We start from the raw sequence: 17,146 nt of genomic DNA, 5'->3' as shown, positions 1-17,146 counted from the left end.
AAAAATGTTGTAAGCAAGCATTACCCTCTCACATAATGCAACCCATATATAGTGCTTCTTGTAGCATATCTATACTATAACTTTATTATCATGTATCTAGGGGTGTACTAGGACCTTTGATGGTGAATCCTGGCTAGTAGACAAAGGGCTATACCTTTTATAGTGGCTTCATAAGATAAGAAAGTTGCATATGACAATGGAAATTTACAAAGGATATGTTCCAAGAGACAAGGATATGAAAAAAGAGATATATTTTGTTAACTAATTTGGCAAAATGGAGAGAAAATCAACTATTGAGAAAAATACCAAGAAGCAAGAAAAATTGGAAAAAAAGAGAAGAGTGGCTTCAAATTAAGAAAGTTGCATAATATGGCAATGGAAATTAACAAAGGATATGTCCCAAGAGACAAGGATATGAACAAAGTGATATCTTTTGTTACCAAGAAGAAAAAAAAAATGGAAAAAAAGAGAAGCGCATGTGAAAGATCAGAAAAAGAGTCAAAGTGAGCATATGTAGCAAGAAAATGACAAGGATCCCTATGATGCAAGATGTCCCCAAATTAAAGGTCACACCGACCAAGAATAGAAATTGTAAAATTAAATTTTCTTGAGTATTGGGATAACTCTCATGAGAATTATAAAGCACAATTAATGACATGTGGGTGTGTGAGTCAATATCTTTCAAGATATGGATAGCCTAATGGGTTGTAGGACCTTAAAGGCAAATCTCAAGAGAACGGGCGACACACAATGATAGAGAATTAGGCCTTGTCCAAGGTCCAGAAAAACAAAACTTCATATATATGGTGGAAGACCTTATTATAAAGACATTCCATGACTGATCCAACCTAAGCTTATCTTTTTCCGTATCACTATCTAGTTTCATCTCTAAAGCAATGCGTGCATGTAGACATTCTATGAAGTAGAGAGAGAGGATTTCTTGGAGGGATCTTTTGAGCTAGTTCTTGGCTTCCTGTTGTCTACTCCTCCATCTTTTTTCCGCACTTTCTTGGGGTCCTTCCTAGTTTGAGATGTAGAGGGACAAAGTTATTACAATAGAGGCAGAGAGCTTGAGAGAGAGAGAGAGAGAGAGAGAGAAAGAGATCAAAGGCGGACTTGTTTGGACTTGAAGAAACACACGAAGGGGATGGGCTTCTTACATGTGAAGGACAATAGATCGAGAAGCATGAAGCTCATGAGTACGGATATTGACAGAGTTGTTATAGCTTTGAAGTTCACAAGAAACATCTAGACTACAACGAGTGAGTTCCTTTTACCCAACTATTCTTTTGTGTTATTACTCTTGCTTGGTAGGTAGTAGGTAGAAATCTATAGCTAGTGAGATTAGATGGCAGGAGAGCTTACAAGGTGAGAAACCATGGGAAAGTTTGGCTTCAGATGGTGCATGATCAATATGCATGTCCCATCCAGAACTGGTAAGTAGAAGTTTGAGTCTACATTTTGGTTCCACTACCAAGACATGATAGAATCTCTCTAGTTGAGTCTCCTATCATTGATCATGGATGGAATATGCTAAGCCCGAGGGAGATGGGTTTTTTTGCCACATGAGAGAGTTGATGGTGAAACCTTATGTGTCCTAGTTAGTAAGGACAGATTGTTAGGGAACCAATTTATAGTTATATTGCTTTTTTTCTTGAGTAGGATTGGATTGTAAAATATTGATTAGATTTAGGAAACATACTTTCTCGATTCACAAAAAATATTAAAAATAAAACATAAGACATACCTCTTGATGAGCATGGAACAATTTTGTATGTTTGGGGATAAGTAAGTAGTCACTAAATCTTAATTGTGAAAGTGGATTTATGCTCAATAAATTTCTAAACTTATACTAATTTTTCTTAATTTATCTATGGAATCATGGAGATATCTTAAGCAAAGCATCAAATGACAACTAACTAGTTATAGTCTTGACAAAAATACCAAAAGGCATGAGCATGACTGCATGCTAAATACATGGAGTGCTAGTCTTTTGGCATTAAAAAATGAGGATAAATATCAATTTTGAGGGCTAAAGTTGCATGGAAAATTAGAACTTCATGACAGTATTCTAGACGCACACAAAAAGATTAATGATTTTTGGGCATAGTGAACAAAGCCATTGTTGCATGGGTGTGTGTTTGAGCTTGATTGTCAAGTAAATCATGAGATGTGTTTTTATAAATTTTTACTATTAAAACTCCAAAAACTAGTGGGATTTTTGAAATTTTATTGCATGAGGACCAGTTGATCGGTGATTACCTAGTCAACAATAGTCTAACAAATTGTTTGTGAGTTTTTTGGCTTATGGATTGTTCAAGAATGTCACTGTTGTAATTTTATATCTATTATGTAAGAAAAAATATAATATTTTTTCGTAAAATCAAGTGGTGTACATAATTTTCAAGTGGGACAAATAGGATGTCAAACTAGCTATAGTACTAGTACTACTAGCTACTTTAACCAATACTAATATACTTGAGCTTTCAGAATTACTTAAAATATTATTACATGCATCAAATTAGTCCTAAAATTGTAAATATTTTTAGAGTTAATGGTTGCAAACCACAGGAACTCAAAAAGTCTCATGGCATAGCTAAAGATGGCATTTCACAGTATTGCCTAGTTCACTTCTACGGGTGCAAAACAAGGTGTAGTTTGAGGAGGTAAGGGTTGAATTGCAATAAAATTGATCCCCACTTAGGTATTATTTTATTTTCTATAATTTTCATAAAAAGAGAAGTGTTGGATCACTTACAGATAGGGGTGTAGTTACATGCATCTAACACGTCTTTTAGGTTACCTGAAATGCTAGTTTGAGCCAATAACAAGACATAGTTTTGCATATTCTTTGACTTGCATGATCATTGATGGTGAAAAATGTATGTTTTTCACTGAAATTGCAACTTCTTGTACTAACCATAGCCTTCTCATACTTATGCCCTCATTGGGAGTTGATCAACACCGAGGAAGTGGGTGACTCTAGACATAGTCTAGTGTCAAGCTTGCCTTTTTAGATTAGGAGAGGATGACATGCATTTGATTTTTTTATCTACTCCTTAATATTGAAGATCATCAAGTCATCTATAGGGTTTCTACTAAAGTCAAAGGGATTAGCTTGCAACCTTGCAAAATTGTAAGGAGGCTATGACCTTGAGCCACAATGCACTGCAAACTATTGTAAGTAGTTGGGAGATCACTATTGTGGTTTCTCAATCTTGCAAGACAAATCTAGTACATATTGGAAAAGAGTTGAGTGTCTCTAGGACTTTGAGAAAGTAGGTTTTACTCCTATCACACACTACAATATATAGGCTGTATATCGATGTTAAAAGTGACAAAAATGTTAATAAAGAAATTTTCCCTCGTCGTTGCAAAAAGTGTCATTATTGGCGGCACCATAGAATAGTCGGTATTAGCGTTATTATCAGTGTCGCTATTTGCGTTAGTATTAGCGTCGCATTTGTGACGCTAATAACGATGCTTTGCAATGCTAATAGCGATGCATGCAGTAAATTTGCGACGCTAATAGCGACGATTACAGGGAAAAAAATTTTGTGGCTTCCAAGACAAAGTGTACTTAAATCATAACACTGATACATGAAATAAATACATGATTGCATATTGAAAGTGACTGGTACAATCATGGCAAGATGTCACTACTATATAGAAAATGTCTACACAAATCACGTGACAAAAAAAAGGGTGCGTGAGCTCCACGGATCCAAGGGCAAGCTATAGATCATCACCATCTAAAACCTCGTCCCACTACAAAGGAGCATCGAAGGGAATCTGCAAAAAAGGAAACAACTACACATCAATCCACTATACAATAATGCATTTTAATTAAACATGGTAACTACGGACAATAAAGATGAGTGACTTACAGGGCCGCCGTGTCCATACAATCCGTCGATCAATGCAGTGACACCATGCCTCTCTGCATATCGAGTCTCAAGGTTGGTCGGATCGCGATTTGTAATGGAGTGCTATAAAAATATATATATAAAACTGTTAGAAACAAGATTGTTAGTACAAAGGATATTGCAAAAAAATAAGCAAGCAAAACAAAAGAAAAACTTACAAAGTCCTCCAGATATATCCTGTGGCTGCCACTCCCAAGATGATGGACCACTCCAGCCTCTAGTCGTGCCCTCGCCGCCTCGCGCTGCTGTCTCCAACGTCCTGGAGAATCTGTAGCCTCCTCCCTGGGTTGGTGCCAGTCGTCCACATTTAGCCAGTTGGGCTTTGCATCCCCACTCTTGAGTGCCTTGCGTGCATCCCATTGCCTGTGTGACATATATGCGTACATGGACTCCATCATCTAGCCCCCCGTAGAAAACCTATCTGTTGTGGCTGGTACCGGAAACTCCTCATGCAAGGATGCTACTATGTAGTCCTTGCTCCCTTCCTGTATGTTTTTCCAATGATCCAAGACATTGTGCCAATAAACTTGTTGGCACAACTCTCTCATGCGAGCCATCACCCTCCTCCCCTCATCATTCATGATGATGGCTCCTGGGCATATCCAAGAGACCCCTGTACATCTGGTGTACCGATCGGGATAGTATCTATCGAAGTAGCACCCATAAGGATGCCACCTGCGGACAGTTGAGCAAAAGCCAGAGTGAGTGGAGTGGATATCTCCACAGGTGTGACAAATCCCTGAGGTGACACAACTCGAGCAGAACGACGAGACGGAGACACCACATTCGTGCCTCCACAGCAACCACTTGAGCCATGCTCTCTGGAACCGCCATGAGAGCAAGGAGTAGCACCTGTATCCCCAGCCGATCGTGGGCTCACTACATCCGGATCTCTGCAGCATCCCTTTGAAGCACTCCCTTCATTTGGCCCAAGTCTGGAGTGTCGACTTTATCTGCTCGAAACTGAAGCATTAGATCACACAGAAGTAGATCTAATAGAGCAGCTTAATGGTGTCAAAGACAGGTCCTAGTCCGCCATGTCTCTGAATCTCACCATCTGATTTAGAGACATGAGCATGAAGATCTCCTGCAGCTCCTCATCGCTCATCCTGATGATCTAAGTATCCACAAAGATCACCTGGACAGACAAAAAATGATGTTAGCATAATCAATTTAAATCATACAAATCACGGTAATATAAATCTTTAAAACATGATCTTACTTAAAATGCTTATCTTATATATCCTTACAAGTGATTCATCAACGAATTGAGTAGGTGGATGCTCCAAGTATGAAGTATCCTATGGTTCCATGTCAATCTCCTGATATAACCTGGCATACATTGGAAGGTCGATAGACATATCACCACAAAAGGAGGAGTCCACCTCGTTCTTAAAGAATTCTTGGACTCCTATATTTCCATCATTGTTACCCGATGCTGGCTCCTCTACATGATCCAAGCTTTCGGGGGCCTCTACCCCTTACAATACCAACCCATTTATTTGCATATTGTCCTCATCTATGCTCGAAACATCGCTTTGATAATATACTCTTGCACTTTGGGGAGCTGAAGGTATAATATACCACCATCGAGATTGTTGGGGGTTTGGATAGAAGATTACCTATTCACAATCAGGTACAAGAGAGATTTAACTATGGTGACATGTACCATGTCGTAATACAATTAAAAAACAAATGAGTTCATGCACATGTTCATAATGGGCCAGCAACACAAAGGTGTCCGCAAATCCGTCCTTTTTTTTTTGGAATCTATTTCAAGAAATCCAGATGGACCTTGTCGAATTGTTGCTCCAACTCCTTCAAGTACCACTTTGAACCACTGGACATAAAATAGTATCATGGAGAAGCTATGGTAATCCAGCGTAATAATACTTTGCAAGTTTCCAAAATACTCCATCTCATTTATAACTATATTTGGATCCGTTGCTCCTTGTCGGCTCTCTTGCTCAAACCTTTCCATGATACCACAATCTGTTGTGAAGCGCATTTTGTCAATATGATCTAAACGGAAATGCCGTCTGCGTGACCATGCTGCACTATATATTTTGTACTGTATATTGAAACACTCAATTAGTTGTCGCATATAAAATATAGATACGACAAACCCTAAACACGTCATCACCTTTGGACTACATCCCCTTGAGAATTCTCACTCCTTGGTTGAGACCTTCGCCCCTTCGCGAGACGCTGTGGTTAAATCTCCATGCAACCATCGCGTTGACATGAACCGCAGCATTTCCTCCATGCCCTCGGGATATCGAATCGGTCGATGGCGCATATTATGTCAAAATTCATATCGTACTTCCTCTTGATCTTGCCTAGCTTGCTGCTACCTAGGGAACCACGTCTCCATGGAGGCATGGTGCAACATACAAAAGTGATTCACTTTCTCCTCCATTCCAGCATCCATTTTTTTTTTCTACCCCATTTCCAACCACCACATCTCCGGTCAGTCTATCATCGTCCTTTAGTGACCATAGCATACTGTTTTCTGAATCGACTGTTGGTAGCCATAGTGAAATATGGACTAGCGCCTCAGTAGACACCAACCAACCTTCAGCCATGCTACCTTCTAGCAAAGCTCATTGTCACACAAAGCCTTTCAGGGTTTTCATGAAGAACTCTAAGAAGAACATCCATTGCATATGGATAGGTCCAACAATCTCCACTTCATCTACAAGATGCATAAGAAGGTGGATTTGTATCGTGAGCATGTTGGTAAGCATGTATTTCTCAAAGAGAGAAACCCTCTCCATTGCTCCGCGCCTCGCGGATTCAATAGAGGACGTCTTAATCTCCTTCTGTGAGATCCATTGCACTAAAGTCGACAACCTGTAAATTGCCCTACATATTTCAGGAGTAAGGAATCCTACGATCACGATTGGTAGTAAAAACTGCCACAAATGTGAAAGCATTGTGAACAATGACTACACTCCAAATAGTAAAATACGCAGGTCACTTACAATCCATTCATAGTACAACCTAACATATCTTATGCCAATCATGGGATTTTAGCCTTGATAATTAGTCATCTTTAGAAAACGCAGATCTGAGAGAAGGCGTCATACCCCTCGGAGTGCAAATAGACTTAACTCTTTGCTTCACAATGAACTCTTCTTTAGTGGACAAAACCCAAGGAGCGTGAGGTAGTTGCAAGCAACCATCAGCACTCGACTGTGGCCAAAGCGCCTACATCTTGCCTACCTCCTTCAAATCCATTCGTGCCCCTATAGTGGCTCTCTTTCCTGTGATGTGGTCCCATAGCAAGCTACCCACGTTCTTAAAAATATGCATGGGATCCAACAAGTGGTTGATCTGTAAGTGGGTCCAATGTAGCAACTCGTAGAAAACTGAGAACCATCGCATTCCATTTGGATATGACTCGTGTGGACCATTTTCAACTCGTACCATCTTTGGGCATTCATATGTGCTGGGGGTCGTCCAAGAAAACCTTCCCTGAGTTTATGACCTTCTAGCAAGAAAGCGGCGTGTCCTTAATATACCATCTTCTTCATGGTTCGTGACCTTCGAGAGTCTAATTGTGACCCACACAATGGACATGCATGATAACGTGAGGTAACGAGACCTGTCCCAATACCTTTATCTAGTGAATACTTGAACGAGCTAAGACAGATATTACCAACGAGTATGGAAGCCTACTTACCTGAGCACTCTCCAAATCTCGGAAAGTCATGCATCGTCCACATGAGAATGGCTCGAATATTGGCAGACTATCGACTATCGAGCTTGCTCATATCTTGCACGGTGACCCTCTCCTCCCAAAAAATCTTAAGCTCATCGACTAATGGACGAAGATGCACGTCCATATTTTTAACTTTATAGTGGCCGGGAACGAGTCAGCTAAGGATGAGATGTCCTTTCTTCGTAGAAAGCCAGGGAGGGAGATTGTAGTTGACAAGGACTATAGGTCACACACTGTAAGAAGTTGAGCGTAGACCGAATGGGTTCACGCCATCCATTGCAAGACCAAGCCGAAGATTTCTTAGCTCTCGAGCAAAGCTTGGAAAGGTAGAGTCAATGTGGCTCCATGTGCGTGAATCCGCTGATATATGTTGAACTCCATTTGTGGACCTATTGTACGCATGTCATGTTGTCAAGCTCGCCATGCCAGATGTACGAAACATGTGGTTTATGCAGGGGATAAGTGAAAAGTATCTAAGAACTTTTTGAGGGATGGTTTGCCCTTGCAAGTCTTATCGATACCTGTGAGAACCACACTTTTGACATGTCTCCATAGTCTCGAATTCTCCTCGAAACAATATGCAATCGTTGATACATGCATGGATGTTGTTGTAATGCCAAGCTTTCATAAAACATGTCGTGCATCATCACGAGACTCATGCATGGTATTTGCAATGGTAATATATGATACTTTAGTAACCTAAAAAATATCATAAAACACCTTGAAAAAGCACAAATGTTTTTAATGATAGTGCCCAAAAGAAATCAACAAAGCGTACGTACAAGGCACCTGATCAACTCAATCACAATCGCATCGCTCCACCCATATTTTGCTTGCACACTTAGGAGTGCAAGTAGTATCTTCAAGTGAGATACTCGGCACCCATCATATAATGATATGGATGCTTCCTCTCTAAGCGGATCAAAAGTCTCGACATCCATGGGAATCAATGCATTGATCATTGCCTCCATCTCAAGCTCCAAGATTGTAGGTAAGTTTCGAAGGTTGTCTGTCTCCTCTAGTATTGATGGTATAGATTGGGTAGTACCTTCCAAGTGGTGGATTGGCTTAGGCACTCCATCCATCGCACACCCACAAACTCTTCTAATTGGCTGCAAAGCATATACTCCTCCTTGGGACAAGACGTCACCTCCCTAGATAGAAAATTTTTCAGTCACACCCAGTCTTTTTATATATGGCATTCAATTAGCTTGTGAATAGAATGCATGATTGATATTAACTTTTCTTACCGTTTGCTCAAAATCCAAGATCGCTTGATCAATAATCTCAGATTGAAACTCGCCGAAGAGTTGTAGGTGTTCTATAGACAATCGACGTTTTCGTCTAATTGCCAGCTTACATTGAGAGCAAGGACATGTGACACGCTGATTAAGATACGCCTTGTGATCTTTAACTATAGACAATCGATGTTTTCGTCTAATTGCCAGCTTACATTGAGAGCAAGGATATGTGACACGCTGATTAAGATATGCCTTGTGATCTTTAACACTACGACCTTTATCGTTTTTCATTTTGTCTATGTTATGACAAACAATTTGTTTTTGTTATCATTTTTTTAAATTTCTTAAAGTGTTTGAGAAGGGATTTCTTCTCTTGTAACTCAGCAAAAATTAACGTATGTAATGTCTCCACCCACAAATTAACGTATGTTGGAGTGTTTCTCGTCTCGTGGTATTGCACCGAACCTCATCGGACCTCACTACCACTCTCTCTTTGTTTTTTATCCATTCATTATCTCCTCTTCTTCCTTCTCTCTCTCTTTTTCTCTTTCTTTATTATGTTATATGTTTATTCCCTCTCTCTCCTTCCTTCTTTCTTTTTCTCTTTCTCCCCCTCTCTCATTTCCTTTCAGCTGCTGCTGCTGCTGCTACTGCTACTGCTACTGCTACTGCTACTGCTACTGCTACTGCTACTGCTACTACTACTACTATTACTACTACTACTACGACTACTAACAAGAAAAGAAGGAAAAACTACTACTACTACCACTACTACAACAATAACAATAAATAAGAAAACTAGACAATAATAAACAAGAAAACAAAAATAAAACTATTTCTACTACTACAACAGCAATAATAGCAACAACAAACTGTTACGACTATATATATCATCTCTCACTTGATTTGGGTCTCACCTATATATACGAACTCTACATCAATATGAATCATTCTTTGGGAGCATGTCTTGTGTATCTCTCTCGTACTCTCTCTCTCTCTCAACATGGTATTAGAGCTATGGATGTGTAGCAACAACAAGGAAGATAAGTTGTTTCATTATTTATACTTGATTGAATTCTTTGCACAAGTGATGATTTGATACATGAACTTGTTCAAATTAGAAGTATTAGTTAATCAGATCCTGTCAAAATCGTTTGTCAATCGAAGTTCTGGATCAAAAGTTATGAGAGTTTAGGATTCAAGGCAACAATTCTGCTTGAATCTGCGATTCTTTATTTAAAACTGTAATTCTAATTACAGTTCGTTAATCCCCAATTACAATTCGTTAATCGCTTGTCTTCGTTAATGATGTTGATTACGACAAGCAAACATCTTGCTATTTTTAGTGATGTTTTATTATCATTCACGTTCTTTGCTCAACCGAAATAGTACTTTTCTTATATGTGCCATCTCGTCTTGCACGTTACTTCTCTCTATTTCGGGCTTTCTTTTTAGTCACTCAATACTTTTCGTTGTTCTTACGTGCATCTCCCTATTTTGATTGTCATGCGTCTCAACTACACTCATCTTGATCATGGTTTGCGGATTCTGTGATCTCATCTTATTTGTTTTCTCTTGACATACAAGCATGGCCAATTGCGTAATTGTTAACGAATATCCGTCTAGGCAACGTTTGGTTCCCTTCTTCCAAGAACATGGGTGGAAAGCAAAGATGATGCTAATTCTTGAAGGTGACAAATGATTTGATATTGTTTTGGGCGACGTGTCTTGCCTAGTTCAACCTATTGATGTGATGAATAACAATTCTGTGATTACTGATGGTCCATTATTTGAACAATGGAAAATTGATCATACTGATTGGATTTGTCGTGACAAAGCGGCTCGTCGTTATATATTGTCTGCACTTCCTAACTCACTTATGTTGGATGTCTTTCATTTGGAAACCTCTCATGCTGTTTGGGAGTATCTTATCTGAACATTTGAGAAGAAATCGGTCACAAAAACTTTATATCTCCAAACTTGTTTGAAGAATCTTCAATATAAGGTTGGTACTTCTATGCACTCTCATATCGAGGCTTTTAAAGACATTATCAATCAGCTTAGTGCTGTCGGCACTCCTGTTGCTAAAAATCAGATTGTTACTCAACTTCTTCATACCATCAAAGATCCTTTATATGACAATATCATCACTATTTTGTCTAACAAGGATGATATCCACTTTGACAAAGCATGTATATTTCTTATTGAATATTCTCAACATCATGAGCATCATTTGGAAAAATCTGATGCTGTTTTGGTCACTCGCGAACAAAGGGATTTTGATGCTGCTTTTGTTGCTCGCAAGCGTCCTGCTTCACGTTTTTAGCAAGGTGGACGCCCTAATCAAGGTAGTAAATCTTCTCGTCTTGCTTATCCTAACAAACATTGTTCTTATTGTGATAAGAAAGGCCATGTGGCTTCTGATTGCTGGGCACGTCAATATGATGAGGAGCATGGAGTTACTACAAAGCAACCTCGCTCTTCCAAAAGTTTTCCTCGTGATTATTGTGCACATACAGATCATCCATCTCGTCGTTGTTATAAACGCAGATATAATGAAGAACGTTCTCGAGCTTATATTGTTCAACAAACTACAACTGATGATGATCATACTCATCAGGAGCTCAATTTCGTCCATCATGATATCTCTCTAGAAAAGGTACTTCATGTTCATGATGGTTCTCTATTCATCGTTGATTCAAGTGCCACTAGAAACATGACATACCAATTCCAGTGGCTTCACAATTATCATTCTCTTCCTGTCAAGAAGTTTGTTTACCTTGCAGATGATACGACTTGTCAAGTCAAAGCAGTGGGTGATTTATATCTGGGGACTGTTTCATCTACTAGAATATTAAGAGGAGCTCTTCATGTTCCAGATTTGCAAAGAAATATTCTTTCTGTTGCTCGTCTAGTTGATCTTGGTTTGTTTGTTGGCTTTGATCATAATCAATGTCGTATAGAGAAAGACGGACATACTATAGCAGTGGCTCCTCGACATGGTAATCTATTTGAGCTATCATTGAACGATATAGTTGCAAATGTTGTTACTGCCCCTGGAGATGCAGATTGCAAATTATGGCATCAACGATTTGCACACTCCGATTTTGCCAAACTTCTTGATCCTCATCGTCATGGTCTTGTGCAAGGTATGGATCTTAAATCTCATCCACGTATGGGAATATGTGAGTACTGTGCACTTGGAAAACACCATCGTTTGCCTTTCCACACTTCTACTTCATCACATTCCTGTGCTCTCTTGGATTTGGTTCATACCGATATTTGCGGTCCTTTTCCTGCCTCAAAGTCTCAATATCGATATTTTATAACTTTCATTGATGATTTCTCACGGTACACACATGTTTATCTTCTTCAACATAAGTCTGAGGCTTTATCTATATTTAAACAATACAAGATAAGTGTGGAGCTTCAAACTGGATTCTCTATAAAGATGCTTCGTAGTGACAATGGCGGTGAATATATATCCAATCTATTTGATGACTTCTGTAAGGATCAAGGTATTCATCATGAGTTTACAGTTCCTTATTCTCCTCAGCAAAATGGTGTTGCTGAGCGCAAAAATTGCACTATTCTTAATACTATACGTTGCATGCTTATACACTTTGGTTTGTCTCGAAAGTTTTGGATTGAAGCACTTCTAACAGCCGTTTTTATTCAAAATCATCTTCCAACTACTGCACCTGCTGGTAAAATTCCTATAATAATCTGGACAGGGAAGATACCTTCAGTCTCTCACTTTCGCATTTTTGGCTGCATTGCTTATATTCATGTGCCCAAGGACACTCGACATAAGTTGGATCCTCCAGGTTTGAAGGTTATTTTTCTTGGTAATTTAGATCATTCCAAAGGTTACAAATTTTATGATCCTTCTACTCAAAAGGTTATCATTAGTCGTGATGCTATATTTGATGAGAAGACTATGGGTGGCACATGGTCGACAGATGTTTCAGATGATACACAGTCTTTGCTTAGTGCATTTCCTTACTTGATTTGTGAGTCTACTGATTCTGATGATCATAAACCTCCTTCACCTCCAAAGAAGATTGATGAAAATTTGGAGATCTATGTCGATCTTCCTATTGAGATAGAGCATGGATTCTATTCTATTGAATATGATATCTTTGATGATGCTATGTCTATCCAAGAGGATCCAATATCGTATATGGAAGCTATCAATTCGTCTCAAAGGGATCAATGGCAAGAAGCTATGCAAGCTGAGTACGATTCTTTAATCTCCAAAGGTACATGGATTCTTACTGAATTCCCCCCAAATCGTGTTCCTATCAAATGTAAATGGGTTTATAAAACCAAGACCGAAGCTGATGGCTCATTTGATAAGTTCAAAGCACGACTTGTTGCAAAAGGTTACTCGCAAATTGCAGGAGTAGATTATCAAGAAACATTTTCTCCCGTTGTGCGCTCCACAACTGTCCGTATGATTTTGGCTTTTGCAACACTATTTGATCTAGAAATTCACCAAATGGATGTTTAAATGGCTTTTCTCAATGGAGAACTTGAAGAAGAAATCTATATGGAGCAACCTGAAGGTTTTATGATTGCAAGAAAGGAGCATCTTGTATGCCAGCTTTATCGTGCATTATATGGATTGAAGTAAGCCTCTCATGCTTGGTATATTAAGATTGATTAGTTCCTCACATCTAAAGGTTTTGTTGCATGTTTTGCTGACCCAAATCTTTGCATCAAAAGGGAGAACAAATGTTTTATTATTCTTGCTCTATATGTTGATGATACTATTCTTGTGTCAAATAATATTGCTTTCTTGGATGCTATGAAGAAGCTTTTATCGACTGCATTTGAAATGGTGGATCTTGGTGAGATACATTCTTGTTTGGGTATTCAAGTTCAATGACACTAACAACAAGGCATTCTTCTTCTTCGCTAGACAAAGTTTATTAATGATATTGTTAAGAAGTTTGGGTTGACAAATGCGCACTCTGCCAACACTCCCATTCTTTTGAGCTCTACCAAGGGTACATCTACAACACGCAATGAAGAATCAACAATTCATCAACCTTTTGCTAATCTTGTTGGTTGTCTTCAATTTATTGGTTTAAACACAAGACCAGATATTTTATTTACAGCTAACTTTTTGGGACAATATATTTCTTCCCCTTCCACTATTCATTGGAGTGCTGCAAAACGTATTCTTAAGTACCTCAAGGGTACTAAGGAATTTGGTCTTATTTATCATCGTCGAGAGGATTCTTCTTTATCTTCTTCAACTTCTCTTGAACTTATTGGATATACAGATGCTGATTGGGCAAGTTCACACTTATCCATGCGATCTACAAGTGGGAATTGTTTGTTTGTAAATGGATGTTTGGTTTCTTGGTCTAGCAAGAAACAACGATGTATTGCCATTTCTACAACTGAGGCCGAATATGTTGCTACATCGTTAGCAACTCGCGAGCTAGTTTGGCTTCGACAACTACTTGTAGATTTGGGACATCCTTCATCATCTAGTACACCTCTTCGATGCGATAACCAAAGTGCTATTAGTCTTACCAAAGACTATATACAACATAGTAAATCAAAGCATATTGCTATTCATTATCATTATGTTCGACATGAAGTCAAGAAAAGTTCCATTATGGTGGAGCATTGTCCTAGTGATCAAATGGTTGCAGACATCTTCACAAAAGCTCTTAGTGAAGCTCGCTTTAGTTCATTAAGACATGCACTTGGTATTATTCCAAGTTCTTGTCTCACTGATTAAGGCATGTATCATTGTATTCAAGAAAACTTTATAGTAAATCATTTTTGTATTGTAGGTATGTGTAGGGGCTCGGGTTTTTCCCTTGTTCTCCCCAAGGGTTTTTTCACTCGCAGCCAGAGACCTTTGTTTGAGTGGGGATGTTACAACTATATATATCATCTCTCACTTGACTTGGGTCTCACCTATATATACTAACTCTACATCAATATGAATCATTCTTTGGGAGCATGTCTTGTGTATCTCTCTCGTACTCTCTCTCTCTCTCAACACAAACAAGAAAACCACTACTACTACTACTACAACCATGACTATGACGACTACGACTAGGACTATGACTACAACTGCATCTATGACCATGACTATGACTATCACTACCACTATAATAAACAAGAAAAGAAGAAAAACAACAACAACAACTACTACTACTACTAGTACAAAAAATAAGAAAACTAAATAACAATAAACAAGAAAAGAAAAAAGCTACCAGTACTATAATAACAACAAACATGAAAACTACTATTACTACTACTAGTACTAATACTACAATCACAACTACAAACACGACTATGACTACCAAAAGAAACTCTCTCTCTCTACCACTACCACTACAATAAACAAGAATAGAAGAAAAATCAACAACAACAACAACTACTACTACTACAACAATAACAACAACAAACAAGAAAAAACAAAAAAACTACTACTACCACTATTACAACAATAACAAACAAGAAAACTAAACAACAATAAACAAGAAAAGAAAAAAACTACTACTACTACTACTATTACAACAACAACAAACAAGAAAACCACCACTACTACTACTACTAGTACTAGTATTACTACTACAACCACGACTATGATTATGACTACGACTACCACAACAACAAACCACTACCACTACCATTACAATAAACAAGAAAAGAAGAAAAAACAATAACAATAACAACAACAACTACTACTAGTACTACAATAACAACAACAACAACAACCACAACAAATAAGAAAACTAAACAGCAATAAACAAGAAAAGTAAAAAAATAACAACTACTACTACTACAACAACAAACAAGAAAACTACTATTACTACTGCTAGTACTACTACTATAATTGCGACTATGACAACTACGACCATGACTACGACTACCACAACAACAACAAACTAGAAGAGAAGAAATTAAACAACAACTACTACTATCACTACCACTACCACTACCACTACTACGACTACCACAACAACAACAAACAAGAAAATAAGAAATTAAACAACAACTACCACTATCACCACCGCTACCGCTACCGCTACCACTACCACTACCACTACCACTACCACTACCACTACGATAACCACAAAAATAACAAACAAGAAAATAAGAAATTAATCTCCAACTACCACTACTGCTACCCCTACTACGACAACCACAACAACAACAAACAAGAAAATAAGAAATTAATCTCCAACTACCACTACTGCTACTGCTACCACTACCATTATCGCTACCGCTACCACAACTACGACTACCACAACAACAACAAACAATAAAAAAAGAAAAGAAGAAATAAGACAACCTCTCCCTCCCTCTCTCTCTCTCTCTCTCTTGCCCTCTCTCTCGTTCCTTCTTTTCTTTTCTCTCTTCCTCTCCCTCCCTCACCCTCTCCCTCTCTTTCTCTATTATGTTTAATGTTTTTTCCATCTCTCTCTCTCGTTCCTTCTTTCCTTTTCTCTCTTCCTCTCCCCCTCTCATTTCCTTTTCTCTCTTCCTCTCCCTCTCTCATTTCCTCTCCCTCCCTCTCCCTCTCTCTCTTTCCTTATTATGTTTAATGTTCTCTCTCTCTCTCTCTCTCTCTCATTCCTTCTTTCCTTTTCTCTCTTCCTCTCTCTTTGTCATTTCCTCTCCCTCTCTCAATATACATGATTTTTAACAAAAACAAGTAAAATAAAAAGAGAAAACACAAAAACAAAGCAAGAAGAAACAATGCACTCAATGTAAAGGCTCAAGGATGGATTTGGCGGCTCCTCTTCACCCCCTGTACACTTCCTTCACTTTTTCGCAAACAGCAGCGGTGGCGGTGAGAAGCTTTCCTTCTTCCTCTCTCTCTCTCTCTCTCTCTCTCTCTCTCTCTCTCAAATGCAAGATGGAGATCGTTCTCCCTTTCGTGTACTTGCGCAAAATAATGCGTTCGGGTTTCGGCCCATTTTTTTTCATTTGAGCACCATCGCTATTTGTGACGCTAATAGCAATGCCCCTATTTTGCGTCAAAAAGTGCTGTCGCTATGCCTCCATATCCTTGTAATGGGATTGGAGCCTAAGGCATTTGCTTGTCCCTACAAATGCAAGCTCATGCTTGGACATTGACTTCTTAGCCATGATGAGACCACACCAAGGTGATACATTACCACAAAGTTCTTCTCCAAGACATAGTAATTGCCACACTCATTATTCAAGAGTCAGCCTCTTGAGGTGAATTAGAGCACTTGGACCCAATTTCAAATACA

This window comes from Lygodium microphyllum, chromosome 20 (genome assembly GCF_053477565.2).
Source record: "Lygodium microphyllum isolate KBCC chromosome 20, Lygodium_microphyllum_v1.1.10, whole genome shotgun sequence".
NCBI classification, from domain to species: Eukaryota; Viridiplantae; Streptophyta; class Polypodiopsida; order Schizaeales; family Lygodiaceae; genus Lygodium; species Lygodium microphyllum.
This window is presented reverse-complemented; position numbering follows the sequence as displayed.